At 43.9% G+C, this 17,913-nt stretch overlaps 1 protein-coding gene and 1 non-coding gene across 14 annotated transcripts in view; one reads left to right on the top strand and one right to left on the bottom strand.

The window, feature by feature from the left end:
- Positions 1 to 17,913, top strand: part of LOC107993055 (serine-enriched protein) — a 134,635-nt gene that overhangs the window by 46,787 nt on the left and 69,935 nt on the right. The gene's annotated exons all lie outside the window — the stretch shown is intronic.
- Positions 1,270 to 1,342, bottom strand: Trnar-ccu (transfer RNA arginine (anticodon CCU)). The gene has a single exon. It is a non-coding gene; the product is annotated as a tRNA-Arg (tRNA).

Raw genomic sequence — 17,913 nt, 5'->3', positions numbered from 1 at the left:
AAAGGAAAGGGAGCGGTGGAGTAGAGAGGAACGGATAGATGGATCTCTGTGTGCGGTGAAAAGGACGCATTCCAGGAGATCGAAAGGAGAAGGCGCGAGGAGAAATATTTAGGGCTCGTCAGTATAATCACGCCGTTCGAAGGTATATTTTATTGCCAGCCTCGTCGATACCATACGGTCACCGATAGCGATGGGATCAAATTCAATACGTATTTGGATATAGATTTGAAAGGTAAGATACGGTTCATTCTGAAATTTACGTATTGGAATTTTCCAAAAAACTATTAATCGAATGTATTTTAAATCTTTTACATGAATGTATACAATTTGCACTAAACTATCGTCAATTAGAATCTATTCCATCAATTTGATTCTCATTTTTTCTGGGCATATAGAGAGTTCTGTTTAAGTATCGTTAAATTTAGATATTATTGTTCTTTTTTCTCCAAAATACTTATAATACTCGATTTGTCACTATTCAAATTTGCTCGCGATACACTTGATCCCATCGCTGGCGTCGGTTCCGATCGACAGGTGCATCTATTGGGTCTGAAGCCGCAAGAACGACGGTTAAAAACACATATGAGTTGGTGGTTTCGATTCTCTTCCAAGCTTCTTGTCCTATTATTGACACGATGAATATATCGAATATATGAGATTCGATGAGACGAGGCTATAGGATATGTGCTACGTTTATGGGGCGTCCGTGACATCGGAGGCTTGATGAAAAGAATATTACGAGATACTTGCGTATAGCATCGGGAGTATAATTAAGACGGTCGGTCAAACAAAGATTAATGACGATGAAAATAAGTATATCCCTTTGAGGGACCCGGAAACATTGATGAAGCGAAACGAAGGCGATTCGCTTCTGAAGAGATGATGCTTCTTTTGAGATCGATGATGATAATGATTATCGATGTCTCGTAATTCACACGTTCTCGTTCGAGCCTCGATTTTATCATACGTTTCGAGTTTCACAACCCGTTTTTGAACGTTTCATTTTATTTCAAATAAATATGCGCTATCATTTTACTTTCAGTGAATTTAAATCATGAATCACGTGACATGTTTATGCTTTCGTTACTCTTTTTTTTTGTTGCTGTTATTAAAAAATTCTTCTTAATGCTTTCAATTATTACGACATTTTAGTTTAAAAGAGGAATTTTAATATTAAAAAAAAAGGAAAAATGAGAAACATCTTTTATTTTCAAAAATTACAGCGCTTATTTCTCTCGTTATCGAATCGAAAGAAATTTTTATTTAAATTACCCCTGGTGGGACTCGAACCCACAATCCCCGGTTTAGGAGACCGATGCCTTATCCATTAGGCCACAGGGGCTGTTATCAGAGGAATTTTGAAAATTAGAAGAAAAGATTTGTTTAATATTATGCAAAATTTTACGTTATAAATTAGATGTTTTTATTGAAATAATAACACTCGATGAACGATCGAAGGAGGAACGATCTCTCGTTAATATTGTAATTTTATGTACGGCAGAAGAAAAAAGATATAGGAAAAAGTATATAAAAAAATCATTTCCTATAATTTTTGATAAATGAAATTCGAAGAGGATTATACAAATTCCATCTTTCGTTTTTTTTATTTTTTATTTTTAAAAGAATATCACCTCGAACGAAAACCAGGAAACATTTATTTTTTTTAGATTTTCTAGCGTGTTATTTATTGAATGCATCGTATTCAATGAATCGTGGATAAATCCAATTCAAGATCAGACCTCGTCCCAACGAATCTTCAACAGTGTTAACATCGTTATCGGCTAATATTAATACCACCGTTCGATTATACAAACTGGACGCGACGAGAAATCTCGCAATTAATCAGCAATTTATTCCAATATCCACCAGATAAAATCTATTACTTTACGCGTTTACGTCTCCTCAAGTAAATCGTCCTCTTTTCATGTTTAAATTCCGACGTTAATCGATAGAAAGCGGAAAAATGAGGGAATTCACGGATTAAACATGGCCGTCCCACCGGTGTCACGGACAACGAGGACAAGTGGCACGGAATCCTGGCAGTGCTAGATGACCGGTTAAAGGTCCCCTCGAAAGGAAGGATGCGAGCCGGAGAGAAACTAGTCTCGTACCCGCTTTTGTCCCTTTCGTTTCACGGCCACCCTCCTCGCTCGTGCGCGCTCGCTTTCGACCGCAAAACTCGTCCCGGAGCTTTCCACCGCTAATCGACTTAGGTAGGCAACCATATCCCGTGAGTAATATCATCACATTAACCCCGGGTCCGTCGGTTGCACGCATAAATAGAATCGTCTTTGGCCTGCGAGCGCGATCTCCGCGGGCACCGGTGAGGGTTAATATAAATGCGTGTGCGCGAGGGGTCAAGTCCCCCCTTTACGCTAGATTGATACTTTACGCGACCTGGCCGCGGGAACACGTACACGGTGGTCTGCGAAAATGTGCGGGAAGATCGTTAAGGAAGGAGCGCGTGAGCGCCGGGTGAGTAATTGATTTTAAACTGCGCGACACTTTATGCTCGATTCGCAAATTACACGGGTATTCACGTGCATGTGCGCGCACGCGATCGGTTCACAGACGAGAGAATTATTTATCGTTGGATGAAGATCGAGGATGAAGATCCAATTTCGCGAGATGAAACTGTTAGATCGTCTCGAAACTTTTCATTTCTTCTCTTTAGGAAATGAAATTACGATTAACGTCAGATTGTTTTAAAAATTCCATCTTCCTGGACTTGTTTTCTAATTAATCAATTCTAATTTTATTATCACCGGATTTTTATGCAGATATATATTTTTTTTCTCAAAGAATAACAAATCGTGATATTAATATTTTTTCTACGATAATTGAATGTTACAAATGAAAATAATATTGTGAATGAAACTTTTAAAAATTGGACAAATTCGGAATAGTTTATTTGCAGAAGCAATAGAAGAGTATCCAATATAAAAAAATATATTGACATTTTTCAAACATTACATAATCTGACATATTTTGAACGAACGATTTATTTTTTAAATTATTTTAGCTGCATAAAAATCCGCGATCCAATTACTGTATATAATTTTCCAACGAGACTAATATTTTCGAAAGAAATGTCCAAATATATTTCAATTCCGTCCTCGTTTTATCGCCGTCTGTGAACGATAATTCGATTGTTGTATAAGGTCGCTATTATCTGGTCACAAGCAATTCGATCGTCCGAATATAATTCGCCGCACGTCTCAATTACGCGAATCGATTCAGCTTCCATCGTCGGGGACCACCGCGACGACGTCGTTAGGAAATGTCACAAATTGGTCCAATTAGCGTCCCCATTCGTGGCGTAACGAGCTTGAATCGCGGACAGATCACGGGGCAATTAGTCGTTCGATTCGTCCGGAGACCCGGTTGTGGAAAGGTAGAAAGAATGCGCCCCTGGAACGGGACGCACCGAAATGATCGGGTTAATCGACGGTGCTGTCTCGAAGGAGAAAGTACGGCAAAAAGAGTGTAGCAAGGGGCGATGGAGCGGAAGACACGCGGCGCGTGTGCGTCACGTAGATTCACGAAGGAACGTCAATGATTATCCCAATGGTTTAGAAAGTCGCGTGATTCAAGAGGGAAATGGTAAAACTATTATTTGATTTCGCCTTGAATTTAAATAATAGAAAAATGGTGGAATTTATTACGAGTCATTTCTTTTTTTCATCAATACGAATTTGTTGGAATGTTTCGCGCATCTTACTCGAATTTCATTATTATTTATTCCCAGGATCAGTAATAATATTCATTTCTGTAAAAGTGTTTTTAAATTTGATTCGATTTAGATTCACAACTACGTATTTATTTTAGAATTTAATCCTATAATTAGACATGTTTGCTAATTCTTCGACTTCTATCCTTTTGTTAAAGGATTCTTTTCAAACCATCGTTATTTCATATTCTCCAAGATTATTCGATAATTCGATTCGATTGGTATCATCTTAGATATCCTACGTCCACGTCTGCACTCGTTTATTTGTATCGCGTGTTTCCTTGAGGCCGGCCTTTTACGTAATCCTCCCACGCGGCCACGAGAGTGGAAAACGAGTTTCGAGCGGGGAATTAGCCCGAGAGGAGATGTGCCCGTGTGTATCGGCTCATGTGTATCACCACGATGATTCATAGATTTCGAGGCGTACTTTCCTGCCGTCCCACATATCCGTATCCACCACGTGCGGATGTAAAATTGCACCGCGGAGGAAAAAGAGTGTGTAGCAATCGTTTCGCGCGCGCCTTCGCGAGGATTGCCGCGTGCACGCGCGTTCCACCATTCGCAATCGCTGGATTTTTGTACGAAACACGAGTATTTATATCCTATTCGACAGATTAATTCCACCTTTCCGGCTTTTCTACCCCGTAAATCGACGATTTATTACCTCTGTCTGGTTTATGGATATGTTGATTGACCGTATACAAGATAATCATTATCGATTTCGTATTTGGTCATTGTTGAAATTGGTCGGTATTAGATTGTGTATTCCCGATTTCAATATCGCGGTAAATGATAGTTTATCGATCGAATTGCAGAGTATTTGTTCTCCGTCGAGTTTATTCCTCGAAAGCGGAAAAGATTACTTTGAAATTTTGGTCGATAAAAGAAAAAAAGTTGCAGACAAAGTTCCCCTGTCAGAATCTGTTTCGACTTAAAACCATCTTCCAATGTAAACAGTTCAGGTATCGAGTTTTAAAGCACAATTCTGGAACTCGTAAATTCCTCTCACGATCCCTTCGGAAACCTTTCATCTCGAAGGTGTCAATAATTCCCGAGGACAAAGAGAGTGAAAGAAAGAGAAACGTTGGTTCGCAAGAAATCAACATATCCGTAATTCTTCGATTAAAATGAACTTGAACGAGAGCTGTGATATCCTGATCTCTCGAGCAAATAGAGATAGCAACGATCGGCAAGCATTGGCCCGGATTTCAAATCCACCGTGTATTACGTGGTTAACTCTGAGTACGTGCAGCTATGAAGACGAATCCAGACCCCGACAAGGAGGATCCTGAGACAATGGGCGGCCGATTGCGCAAGATCTCCTTCCGCTGTCGGGGCACACTGTGCTCCTCCGTGCACGAGCCACGGATAGTGTCGCAATCCTGGCAAAAGGCAGGATGTCGACGAGGCTGCCTGGTGCACGGTTCTGTGCCCATGCCGATCCTGATTCCGTTTGGACATCCTTTCGGTCTCCTCCGCCCCCTCCACCACCTGTTGAATTGCGTCGTTCTCGGTAAACTTCTATTCAAATCCTTGGGGTCCTCCCGAGTAATTAATCAACAACCCGCGCGATCAGAGATGAATTTCGTAACTCGGTTTCTAGGTTGTTCCCTAGAAGGAAGGATTGTTTCTGCCGATTCTTTCTTACATTAATTTTACAACTCCTCCGCGTTGATCTGATAAATTATCATTATCGTCATTTAAAAGGGTAGGCGCCTATTTAAAAATCTCAAATTTGTCATTCAGGTTTCTAAATTTCTTCGATATTCTTAGAAATATCTACGTAGATTCACGTTAAACAAATACCTTAAAAAACCGGATATCAAAGATGGTTGAGTCAGATCCTCAAAGTCTTAGCAAATTATTTATATCGTAATAAACGAATTATCACGGAATCGTGTGCAATGCATGCAGCTCGTGATCACGACAGGAGCGTGGAATAGCGTAGCCCGGGCAAAATCGTAAATCCACCAGAATCCAGCGCGTTGAATATTCGATGAGGAAGAGGGGTGTTACGAGCTCGCGTATATGTTCACCGTCCTAGATACGGTTATAGTCACGGCATTGTGCGCGCGTTCCTCTTACCTGGACCAACAATCGCGCGTCTCAGAGGCGGCCGGTAACCGGAAGCAAGACGGCAAGCGGGAGGGGTACTATAAAGAGGCTGCGTTTCCGGCGACGGAATCGACAAGGACGAGTCGGGACCTCGCGCCAGATGCATCCTTGGCTGCACAAGCTAGCGGTTTCTTTTACGTGCCGGCCGTTGGAAAACGGAACTTCGCGCCACGTTGAACACGAGAGTACACTCGTGCGACCTGTCGTGACGATGCGCCTCTTACAATATACGGATAATGCGGATTTTCGTAACGCAGTAGGAAAAGGGGGTCGCGAAAGATGGATTGACCGACGAATACTACTGCTGGCGGACCCCCACCACGCAGGCTTGGTTCAGAAACGGAAATGCTCGTAAAAAAGGAAAAAGAGGAAAAAAAGGGGGGAAAGAGGATGATAAAAAGGATTGCGACGTCGCGATGCGATTATCTGTAGAGGATGATTGATCGGTTATCTTAAATGGGAACTTTTGCTAATTACGAGGATAATTAGAAAATGAAAGTGTACCACTTTTAGTGTTTAATTATCTTTATTCGATATTGGTTAATGTTAATTTATATTATTTTAATTTTTAGAGGTGTTTAATTAATTCCGAGACACTGAGAAGTGGATTTTGTCCGATATTGTGTAATTCCTTTTGTATCGCTGTCTTGGAAATCGAACTCTCAAGTCAACGATCCGATGTCGCGCAAAAACATGGCCTATTTCCTGACGAGCCTCAGTTCTTCGAATTATAATTATTCCTCTTTCGGTGCTCGTTAAAAACGTCACCAAGGAAAAGAGAAACTTTTCTTTCGAACAATCGTTCAGAGGTGGGATTTTTGACAGAGTTGGAGCGATCCAGGGCAGCGTTTCTCGTATTCATGTATGCGGCCACGCCTCGGTAGTACAGCGCCAAACCCGCTTCTTGCCCCAGCATCTGGTACACTTCATTAGCGTGGACCGACCGAACGACTAAACCATCTCTACGCTGATTACACGTTGAAACAATATTTCGTTGGTTGAAAGAAAGGACATCTACCTTTGTGATCCAAAGAGTGGACGGATAACGAGTTAAATCGGATCAGTAAAAATTCAATCCGAATTATCTATCTACCATCTTATTTTTAAGACTTTCGTCTCAAGGATTTTATTTTCGAAACGAAGCTGTTACGATTGTATCTCGTTTAGAATCACCAGAGATGAATTAGTAGGATCTTCACTTAACGCTGTACGATGTCTCTCGGCATGGAATGAAATTAAGAGTTGTCGATTATACATTATATCTGGGTGGAGAAAAATTACTCGAGTACGTTATTTCACAGAGTCGATGAAAGTATACGGATGACGAGATAATCAAACACGTCGTCTCGAGGAGTCCCCACGAGTCCATTTAGACATTAAAAGTCCATTTAAAAAGAATTCTTACTTCCTTCTGTTAATACTGATTAAGTTATTATTCATGACATATTTACGAGGAGATTAAAGTCACTCGTGCATTAGAATATTTTATCAAATAAACATATAGACAAATCGATCGATATCGAAAAGTTCATCGATTTTTATTTGAGAATAATCCGAAATACGTTTCCCGGAAAAAAGTAAAGACTCATTTTAAGCATATAAACTTCACTGTCACCAGATAACAAAATGATTTATCTCCATACGTAAAGGTTATTACTATCTATCCACTTCGTATAATTCACAGGCTGACAAATAGTCGACGTAAAAGTACGCTAACTAGTCCCGGCAAAGGATGCTCGTGTCTTTTTCTCGCTCCTGATGAAGTTCTATCGAATAATCAACGTTCCACCGCGTCAAGCTTCCTTGGAATGTTGCGTAATCAGAGAACATTTTGCCGCCGTTTCAAATGAACCGATCTTTTTGTTACATTTACGCAAACGGAATATGGCGGCAGTTCTCGCGTTTAATCGCGGTGAAAACCCCGCTCCCGATACCTTCTAATTTTCCCAGCTAACAAGAGTAAAACCTCGGCTCGTAAGACTTCTCGTAAACGATTCTCGTTGCTTGATTTACGTATCGTTCCGCGGCGCGGAGTCTCAAACGTGGATTTTATGCTTCCTCTGGTTGCGAAGAAAGCGAAACCGTTTCGGAATATTTATCGACGGATAACGTTGCTTTCAATTGGATGATCGTTTCTTTAGAAAAATTTACAAACGGAATTTTTTCTATTTTAAAAGCTCAATTTTTCAACGATCAAAGTTGTTGGATTATTATTAGCAAAATTTGACAAAAGTTACAATTTGCGAATTACTAGGTAGATACATTCTTTTACATATCGAAGAATTAGCTTCTCTCGTTCTTTCTTGGGATATTAGAATTACAATATATAATTCCTCGCCGAAGGAAACGATTGCTCGTCGAGAATTTACCTTTTATCGAGAAGCTTGAAGGAATTCCGCTTCCAAATAGTTCGATTAACTTTTTCAAGCATTCCTTGACACGTCGTAATTCCTCGACGACGAGTTATAAGTTGGTATGTTTCGCACGTGCCGGCCATTGATCGAGGATGAAGGGACGGAGTGGACTCGAGTCTCGGGTCCAGAGGAATTACTATTCGTTTCTTCGTGAACGGAGGAGGAGGAGGGGGAGGTTTCGAGATAGGGACACGGGATGCCTCGCATGCCGTCGTGTCGACCGAGAGATTAATGGCGCTTTAATAACGTTAATTGAAGCCCTTAGAAGAATCGATACGGCGCCGATCGGACCGGTATCGTTTCGAGATACCGATCGATCTTATGATAAATAGTCAGCGGCACTGCGGGCGACCGCTCCGACGCCTTCGCCCTCGAATGAACACTCGATCGGGGGAACCCTTGCCCTTCCATTTCGACTCTTTTCTTTTATTTCGCTGCCCCGGAGTGAGCTCTCGATCTCTTATCCCCCTTTTCATCCTAAGTATCATGGCGCGAGTCCAGCTATAAAAAGAAAAAGAAGAGGCAGGAAGAGCGCTCTCTTTGTGTTTCTCATCCTTGTTTCCGATCTGCCTGCGCCTTCTTGCTTCTTTTTTTTCTCAACGTGTATCAAGGACGTTTACTCTTTTGCGATAGATAGAGCTTGTTACATGGTAAAATATCAATCCGTTAATTAAGAGTAATTGGATGTTAACGAAAGATAATTTTAAATGTGTTGGATAATTATTATTATTATTATTGTTATTATTATTTTTTTGTTCGAGCACAATTCGCAAACAGTTATTAAATTTTAAATTTATTATGCGTAATTAATGTAAGGTCTATTAACAAGGTCGATGAATTTATGAGTTCTTTACAATATATAGTTTCATGGATGATAATTAAATAGCGGAAATTTATGCATTTATGGAAAAACTAAGTGTTCTACGGAATCTACAGAATGCATAAGATATTAAAGGATTTTTATTTCAATTCTATTTTTGCTATTATAGTCATAAAGAAATTTAAATTCGCATAAAAATCCGCAATTTAACAAGATATGAAAATATAATAAGCGATCATTGTGCAAGAAAATCTCATTGCTGGTTGTCCACACGAACGACGACGAGTCTGAAGAATTTTTTTCCGACTATTTTTATAAATATTAACACATGGACGATCAACGATAAAATTTTCTTTCGTAACGATCACCTACATTTCATAAATATACGATATTCCAATTTCAACACATTTTAATTCGACGCTCTTCCACCTAGCACGCCCAACGATAACGAATCTCGATATTTGGGCGCGAGAATCGAGGTGAAAAAGTGGATTGCACGAATGTTCGCGCTCAGAATCCTTCCCACTACATCCACTTTCATCCTCGTGTTCCAGGATGAGCTCGTTTAACTCGAGATGCACAGAGATCGGCTCGCAATCGACACACGGCGAAACGAAACGCGCGTAATCCTTTCTAATCTTGATAAACGGGCTCACGAGGATGGAGCCCGCGATTCGGATTGGCGAAGTGTCGGCACCCGACCATGACCCGCCTGCAATAAAACAGTCAAACAATGGACAATGCCCGATCCCATGCTCCACATACGCAAAAGCACGGCAGGCACGCGCTAATGCTCCAACCGCGCATAGACACGCGCGAAGGTGATTGCGTGCTCCCTGCGTGCTCCAGCTACGCGCGAGGACGCGACCTCCTCCTCTTCTCCCTGCCTCCTCCCTCTCTTATACTCGCCTCCCCTCTGCTGAACCATTGTCGCTAATTGTCGTGTCGTAATCGCGCATTGTCCCCGGATTAATCGTCATGAGAAACGTTTCAGAGTGCGCGCGTTTCCATTGTTGGGCCAGAGACCGGCAGAGGCTCGAACCGTGGTGAGTCGCGCTATGCTTTTCGCGTTGCAAGTGTTACGCGGCCTTATACAATTCGGTGTGCGAAAGCAATAGACGATAGACGGGTAGGTGGGTGGGTGGGTAGGTAGGTAGATAGGTAGACGGATGGACGGACGGATAGATAGGTGTTTCACGTAGGCAGACTCTCTCCTCCCTTGTGTATCGCGCATACGTGGCCCCCGTGAAATCGGCTCTGAATGGGGCGGCGACGCTCGAGAAGGGGAAAACTATTTCCACCGCGGCGAAAGATCGCCTTTTGTTCCGTTCGAGCGGCGTGCTCGAGATCGTTGTCGGCGTGAAAATTACAGCACGCCGCTGTCGCTGACGGATTGACAGTAGGCGCGCGATAGGAAGGTGTTCTTTTCTCGGTTACGTCTGTATCAGGGCTTTAGGATGGAGTTAGCCGGGGAGAGAGACTGTTTTGTAATCGCCTTTTGAATACGTTATTAATCGGGGAACGAATCTCTCTTTGTTACGTCTATTCAATGATTCTTATTGATATCGCGTCGAATCTACGATGTATCGGAGATTCGAAAGATCAGAAATCATCTCTTATTTCCAAAGTGGTATCAAAACAATTTTATACGCTCCAAATTACACGTTATATCGGTGTTGATCAATTGCCTAGCTTTTGATAATAGAACGAGTATAGATGGATCTGTAAAAGTTGTCGTCGCGTAATGGGTTGAAAATAAATGGGAAATCGGTATTCATCGGTTTTCGAAGGGTCGTGAAAGGCGCAGGCGGATATATCGGGCTGCCTCGTGCCACCCACGCGAGGGCTTTTCACGCCTCTGACGCGACTAGTTCCTTTGCCAAGGCACCAAAAGCCGGTGTTGGCCCTTCGGATATCTCGGCCATGACAGATAACACAATGGCTCTAATACGGCGCACTGTGAAAAGGGTAAAGAGGTACCCACGACCACGGCGCCGATGAATGGTTGGCCCCGAGAGAGTGGGGCTGCACCTATCTTATCGGATCTCCTTCGAGTTGCGCCGCATCGAGCAACTCTTTGACAGTGGTGCCCATTGTTCCTTCGACCCGCTCTCCCTTTCATCCCGTGATCCAGACTCGCTCTTATGATCTTACCGTTTATCCTCCATCTTCATTGTCTGTTTATCTTAATGACGCTCCAGTGAAATGTTAATTTCTGATGTCTCAATTTTTTCCACGACTTTATCGAAATTTTATTTTCCGGATCAAAGTATTCGGTTTAAGGATACCAAAACTATCTTGCTTGGAATTCTTCAATTCTTCAAGAACTTCGATTCGTCCTAAGATCTGTTCTGCAACTCGTTGCGCTCGATGAAAGAAAATTATTATTCCTCGTATTAAGAGGAATGGACACGTTTACGTATTTCTCTTTTTCCTTCGATCGAGAAGGGGTTTCTCCCAACGATGAAAGAAAACTCACTCAGTGAGTGTGCTTTACACGAGCGATACACGCGCATATTTGCTACAGATCACGATACCGGATTGTCGAGAGATACCCAATGCCTGGCTGTGTCTCGTTCGAACGTTTCCATAAATACTCGCGGCAATTTTCTCGCGGTATCTCGTCTCGATATCGAGCACCGAGCGTAACGCCTTCGATTACAAGTATAATAGAACGCCTCCTCGGCCGTGCATCATCGACGTTGAATGACTTAATAAAAGAATCTCGATTACGAGATTCCAACGGGCGAACAAAGGGGCGACCGACCTCCCACCCGAACGACTCGAGGACTCTCTCGCGAGGAAAAGGCCTTTCCTGGCCAGCTAATGGCACGGATTTATGTGGGTTAGGGCGTCGACTCTCCGTATGCAAGAAAATCTCACTTGCTTCAGCGCGAGCACCGTGACTCATACGCGTCTGCCCACCTAATCCGGTGCCCGCTTGCTCGGTTACCTCTCGAGTAGGGAAAGGGGGCTGACAGAGGAGGAAGAGGCACAATGAGAACGGGCGAGAACGACAAGTTGGACGCGAAACACAATGCGGGCGTGGGTCCTGGCAACTCGGCCAACGAGGCGAATCTCGCGGCATTTTTCTCCCTTTCTTCTACTCGTTTCATTCGCCACTTTCTCCTTTCTCCTTTCTTCTCTTCTTTCTTTTTTTCCTTCACTTTCGTACGATGTCAAAATCGAATGTCGTTACCCTGTTCGTTCACCCGAGAATCTGTCGAGATTTTCAAGAAATCGATGCGAATTTTTGTATTTTCGAACAACTTTGCACCGTTTCGAAACGTTCGCGACTGGTATCTCGATCGAAGATGTTGATCGTGCGTTGATCGGCGTTGAGGATGTTGTCGGCCTCTTGTGCAAGGGTTTTGACCTAGCTAAGCGAGCGCGCGGAGACGCGCTTCGCGCCCTCGTTACTTCGCGTGCGGAAAGCTCGCGCGGACCTTGAAACCGTTTTCCAACCATTGAGATCGGCCCGCCACCGCTCTCTCGTTGCTCGACAGAGCGAAAACCACCGCGCTATTCTTGGGGAACGAGCCACGGCCTTTTAGACGCGGCGGCGGCCTCGTGCACGCTTTTCGACCACGCGATCACCTTTTCCGTTTGCATTTTGCACAACCACGAAACGCTCTCAACAATCGATTGATAAATTACACACGCTGGAGAACAGTCCCGCGATTTCTTCTGCGAAACATGGATTCGGTTTCGAGCGAGCAAGTTGGTTAGTCAGATTGATTAATTAAGGTTGAGGCATCGATTCTTATCTCTCCCGTGATCTTTCCAGTTATTTTACCGTAATTAGAGCGTGAAACTTTTGCAAGGTCTGGGTTCGAATCAATAAGATCTATATATCACCTTTAGAGACCTCTTAGAGGAACGAACCGAAACTCGATCATCGAAAAGAAAACCGAATTAAATTTCTTCTCTTTTCTTTATATATCCGCAATTTTTTTTATCCTCCTTACGAATCAGACTCGATAAGTAAATCGGCGACAGTAGCTGGCCGCCGATGAAGACAGAGGTAAGAGGAAATTAGCCACGAGGCCGCGATATCGCGTGATTTAACAGAGTGTGCATCTGGTTCGGGATCGGGGCCCAGACCATATTTATCGATATCTGCGTCGCGTTAATCGTCCTTATCGAATCGGGTCCGCATGGCCGGTGTTATACGCCGATCGTCGGTGTTACAGTCGTGTACAGCGAAGAATGCAGGTATACACAACTTGAGCACAACGGTCGGGGCCCGGGTGATTTACGATTAGGTAGTCCAGAAATCGACAGTACATAGCCAATAAGAAGAAAATAAATGTTCGCAACAAGGCCTGGCGGGCACGATCTACGACTAAGTAAGCTGATACGCTCCCGTGAGCGAGTTCGATCCGGCAGGTTCTCGAAACACGACGTGACCTTCGTGGCTGAGAGATGCATCGCGAAGGGGGTAAGAGAGACTTTATCCGATCGAGAGTGACGAGAAATTTCACCGAGGCCTGTGTGGCCTATGCCTCGTCGCGATCAAATGCCACAGCCGAATCCGCAATGTAATGTAAATTCACCGTCGATTAACGATAACATTAAGTCAAACATCGTAAAACATCGTATATGGTGAATACGTAGAGCAGGGGGGGAAGAAAGAGGGGAATGGATACGAAAAAGAAAACGACGAGGATTGAGATACTCTCGAACGAGGAGAAGAACGGGACAAAAAAAAATGGGTTTTTCTTCTTTCTTCTCGTCTCGATCCTGTCCTATCGCCGATTGTAAAATACCGGTCGCAATAAAACCTTTTTTAAAACGAAAGCTCAAAGTGATCCGTTCGCAGGGCAAACACGAAACTGTCCCAAGTTTCTATCTTATCCTCTCTTTCTTACCTGTCTGGGATATTTTGATATTTTATGGCGGTGGACACCTGTTTCGGTATAAATGCTACTCTGCTACACGAGAGAGGAGGGAAGGGAAAGGTGATCATCGTCCATTGTCCAAACGGTGTGCTTAGGACACCGTTGTTAGATCACAGGCGCCGACAAGGGGAGAGGGGGATCGATCTTTCTAGCGGCGTTTACTGCATCGAGGTATAAGATAGATCCGTTCGGCAATCCTACGGTTGGACACTAATGATAGTTTATTGGTCGGTGCATCAGCTAGCGTTCGCTAAAATTTCATACCTTTTTGGCGGACGAGGCGTTTCATTTTATTGCGACGCTCGAAAATATTGCGATTGACGCGCGCTTAAGATTGGACGGCCACTCTCGTGTATACCCTCGTTCGTGCTCGTGAGAAATTACGAAGGCGACACCTTGGAACAATGGCCGCCCGGCCTGCACCCACGCGTTATTCGACATGACATCGTTCCCGTCACCCATAACTGTCCCGAGAGCCTCGTCATAAACTGTAACGAGCTACCGTGCACGGAAGCTATTTTATGACCGCGTAAAAACGAAATTTTACGTTGTTCCCGCGTGTTACGCCTCTTGATCGTATGATCTTGTTAAGGGAACGCTCATCTTTCCATCCGACCTTGTTTGCTTCTTCGTTGTATTTCTTTGCACATCGTTTCAAACGTGCTCCTCTATCCCGAATAAATTACGAGCAACTTTGCTCCACCGTTTCTTGAAACGACGCACGAAGGTAAAGGTATAAGTAGAGTAGAAGGATAAGATACATCATTTTAATTCATCGGAATTATTTAGGAAAGTAGCTCACAAGTGATTCATAATCCTTTCTTCTTCTTACATTTTTCTTTTTAATCGATTCTCACCGATTTTAGTATTTTTCTTTTAGTATTATACAATTTCTCTTCAAATGATTCTCAACGATCAAGCTTAAGCGAGTGTCCTCCGTCGAGGATTCCGGCAGCGAACAATCGCAATCGTTGTCACGTAGGTTAAATCGGTTATCATACGGTAGTATTCGCGGTTGGAATTTGATTCGTGCGTGTGTGCGTGTATCGATCGTGCATCAGCAGATGACACTTGCCGCCCTGGTCACGCACAAACTATATTCGTCTCATCGTCCGCACAGGGGCGTGCGGGGGGAGCAAAGAGCGGCAAACTCGATGGTGTAACAGGGACGATCGTGTGCGATCCACGCACACCGAATCGCCTTCGGCGAGGGTGAAGACACTTCAGGGTCAGACATCTGCGCATCGATATGAGGACCTCGTATAACGCTCGCACCGGCTCATACTTATGTTACGCTTAACTGGCAGCCACGGCTGAGCTACCGCTTCTTGGCACTCGGTTATGTCCGTGATATTTTTTCCAATACACGATTGATCGTATTAATTGCTCACGGAAATGGTTATGATGCTATCGATCCAGCCGATATCGTCGAATCGAGTGATGGATTTGTCAGCCTTTTTACAGTCTTCTCCGTAATGTTTTCTAATGGAAAGTTTTGTTTCCTCCGTCCCCAAGGATCACCCAAGAAGAAGATTGGAGAAAGTGATATTTGAGAGATCGTTCTGGAGATAGTTGTTCCTTATTTGGAATTATAAGTGATCTATCATCATTCGTGTTAAATATGTATTTTAAAAAATGTATTTTCATAATAAAAAAAGGGAAGAAGACAGGATGCCTGTGCTAGAGATCTCCGAACGGACTCGTTTTTCCTGATAGAAAGAAAAAGAAATATTGTCTCGATATCCGTTCTAAACATTCATTCTGATACAAAAGAACGGACAAGTTTCGATTATGCTCGAAAGAAGTTTAAAAATTTAATCTTCGACGCGGACATCGTATGCAAATACGAAACTGCGTTATCCTTAACGAACGGAGCCAGAAATCCATTAAGGCATCCATCAATTGGATTTCACAAGCGCAGAACCGGTATTAAGAAGCTCGAGAAAAGAGTCGGTCTCGAAAAATTGTCCGATTTTTTCAATCTCGGAGCGAGAAGTCGCGGGAGCAACGCGACCGCGGGAGGAAATCGTGGAGGCAGAGACGCATTGTCATGTGCGAGCACAGCGCACGGGTATGCAGGCTCGCATCGCGCGTCTAGAAACCCATAGTTAAGAGTTAGAAGCCCACACGGTAGCGGACATTGTTATTCAAATCAGGCATTGTCTCCCGGCCGGCAGATGCTAATTTTTCGGTCTCCGGTTATTACACGCTCGGCCGTTTCTAATGCGTTCGGATATAGAGCGGACTGTGATCGTTGTGCGTATATTTCTTCCACCCAGTCAAGGATTAATAAAAGAGAAGTGAAATGGGAGAAGTGGCAAAATTTGGAAAGATGTGGATTTTTATTTATTAAAAATACGAACTTCACGTGTGGGGTAGAAATAGAATAGGTTCGATTATGTGTTAATCGAGTTTATAACGTGATACACAAGACGGCTTTATTCTCGCTCGATTCTTTCCGCTCGATTTAATAACACCCTACGACATCCCGCCTTCCCACGCAATTACGATGTTCTGATCTTAATCGAAGATAAAGGATAAGTGTTAAGCCTTTCCCCTAAGTAAACGGCCAGGAATTATTCGCGGTTCGTTACACCGCTTCGTGAACTTGGGAATCGATATTCGGTCCGCGTGCGCCGCAATGGTGTTGTTTATCGTCGTTCCGCGAGACCGCGTGCCGAATTTCTGAACAATCTTCGCTCGAAAATGATTCGATGATGATGCTTAACAAGCACTCGATTATGCGAGAATTCGTTTCACGATTTCTTCGATATTTCGTATCGGGGACGAGGAAATAGATTAATGTATTTATTACACGTGAAATATTCGAAACTTTTCATCTGCCTACTATATCGCGCAAATTACCGTTTCCTTTTCCCAGCATTCGAGTCGAATTGCAATTCTCTCGATTCTCCCGAGGTTATCATCCCCGAATAAATTGCCATCTCTTAAATCTTGCCACCCCGAAAAAAACGAAGGAGAGAAAAATTTGAGGAAACGAAAAGCCCGTATGCGATTCGAGCCCCAAGTTTTTCAACGCCGATCGTTCGGATTCGATCCGCAATCGAATGGTGGCGCCGATCGTGCTGGTACGTACGTGTCAAGCGTAACGCGCCTCGGCGCTGCGGGATATTTTCGAAGGCGAACGATAGAGACATAAAGAAGGGACGTGCGACATCCTGCCCCGCGGGCGGGCATTGGCGAGGTATAAATCATCCGCGCGAGGGATTGCATTTCAATGCCCCGGGCTGGATAAGTGGCGAGGCGCGTAGAACTGTTGCTCGCGCGCCCGAGACCGCCGATAGTCGGCCATGGGCTGCGCTTTTATGCATCGCGCGCAACGACACTGCCACCGGCGTGTCGGAGGTGCGCACCCCTCGTTACAGATGCAGGGAACGCGTATCCGGCAAGCCTCCGTACCAGGACGACGACGAGGAGGGCCAGCTCTCGGAAACTCGTACCCAACAAACTCCACTCCTTTCATTCTCTTTCCCTCCCTCCCCTTTAACGTGCACACGTCCGCCTGTTACCTCGGCTGACTCATTCGTTGATTCGCAAGCGCGAAGGAAATCGGCAAGCAGAGCGGCGCCCCGTTCGACCAGCACCTCGCTTTGCATCCAGACGATCGTTTCCTCGCCGCACCTGCTTGACCCGCGTCCATCCGATTTTCCCCGAGGTTCAACGGTAAAATAAAAGAAGCCGAGCGAACAATGATGCTCGATGGGAATCCATGATAAGGAGGGAACGGGCGCACCTGTCCGGTGATCCTAGATTTTTCGTAACTGATTTTTTTTTCTAGATGAGGGTTGAATTTGTGAAGAAGGAGAGACGAGAGGAATTTTCCTTCCCGAGTTTTAATTTTTCCTCCTCCTCGGAGGTTTCGAGTCGCGGGAGAATGGATAATCGGAGCAGTTTATGAGAGGTCTGCGGAGA

Source organism: Apis cerana, linkage group LG10, assembly GCF_029169275.1.
Source record: "Apis cerana isolate GH-2021 linkage group LG10, AcerK_1.0, whole genome shotgun sequence".
NCBI classification, from domain to species: Eukaryota; Metazoa; Arthropoda; class Insecta; order Hymenoptera; family Apidae; genus Apis; species Apis cerana.
The sequence above is the reverse complement of the archived record's forward strand: the minus strand, read 5'-3'. Positions and strand labels throughout refer to the sequence as shown.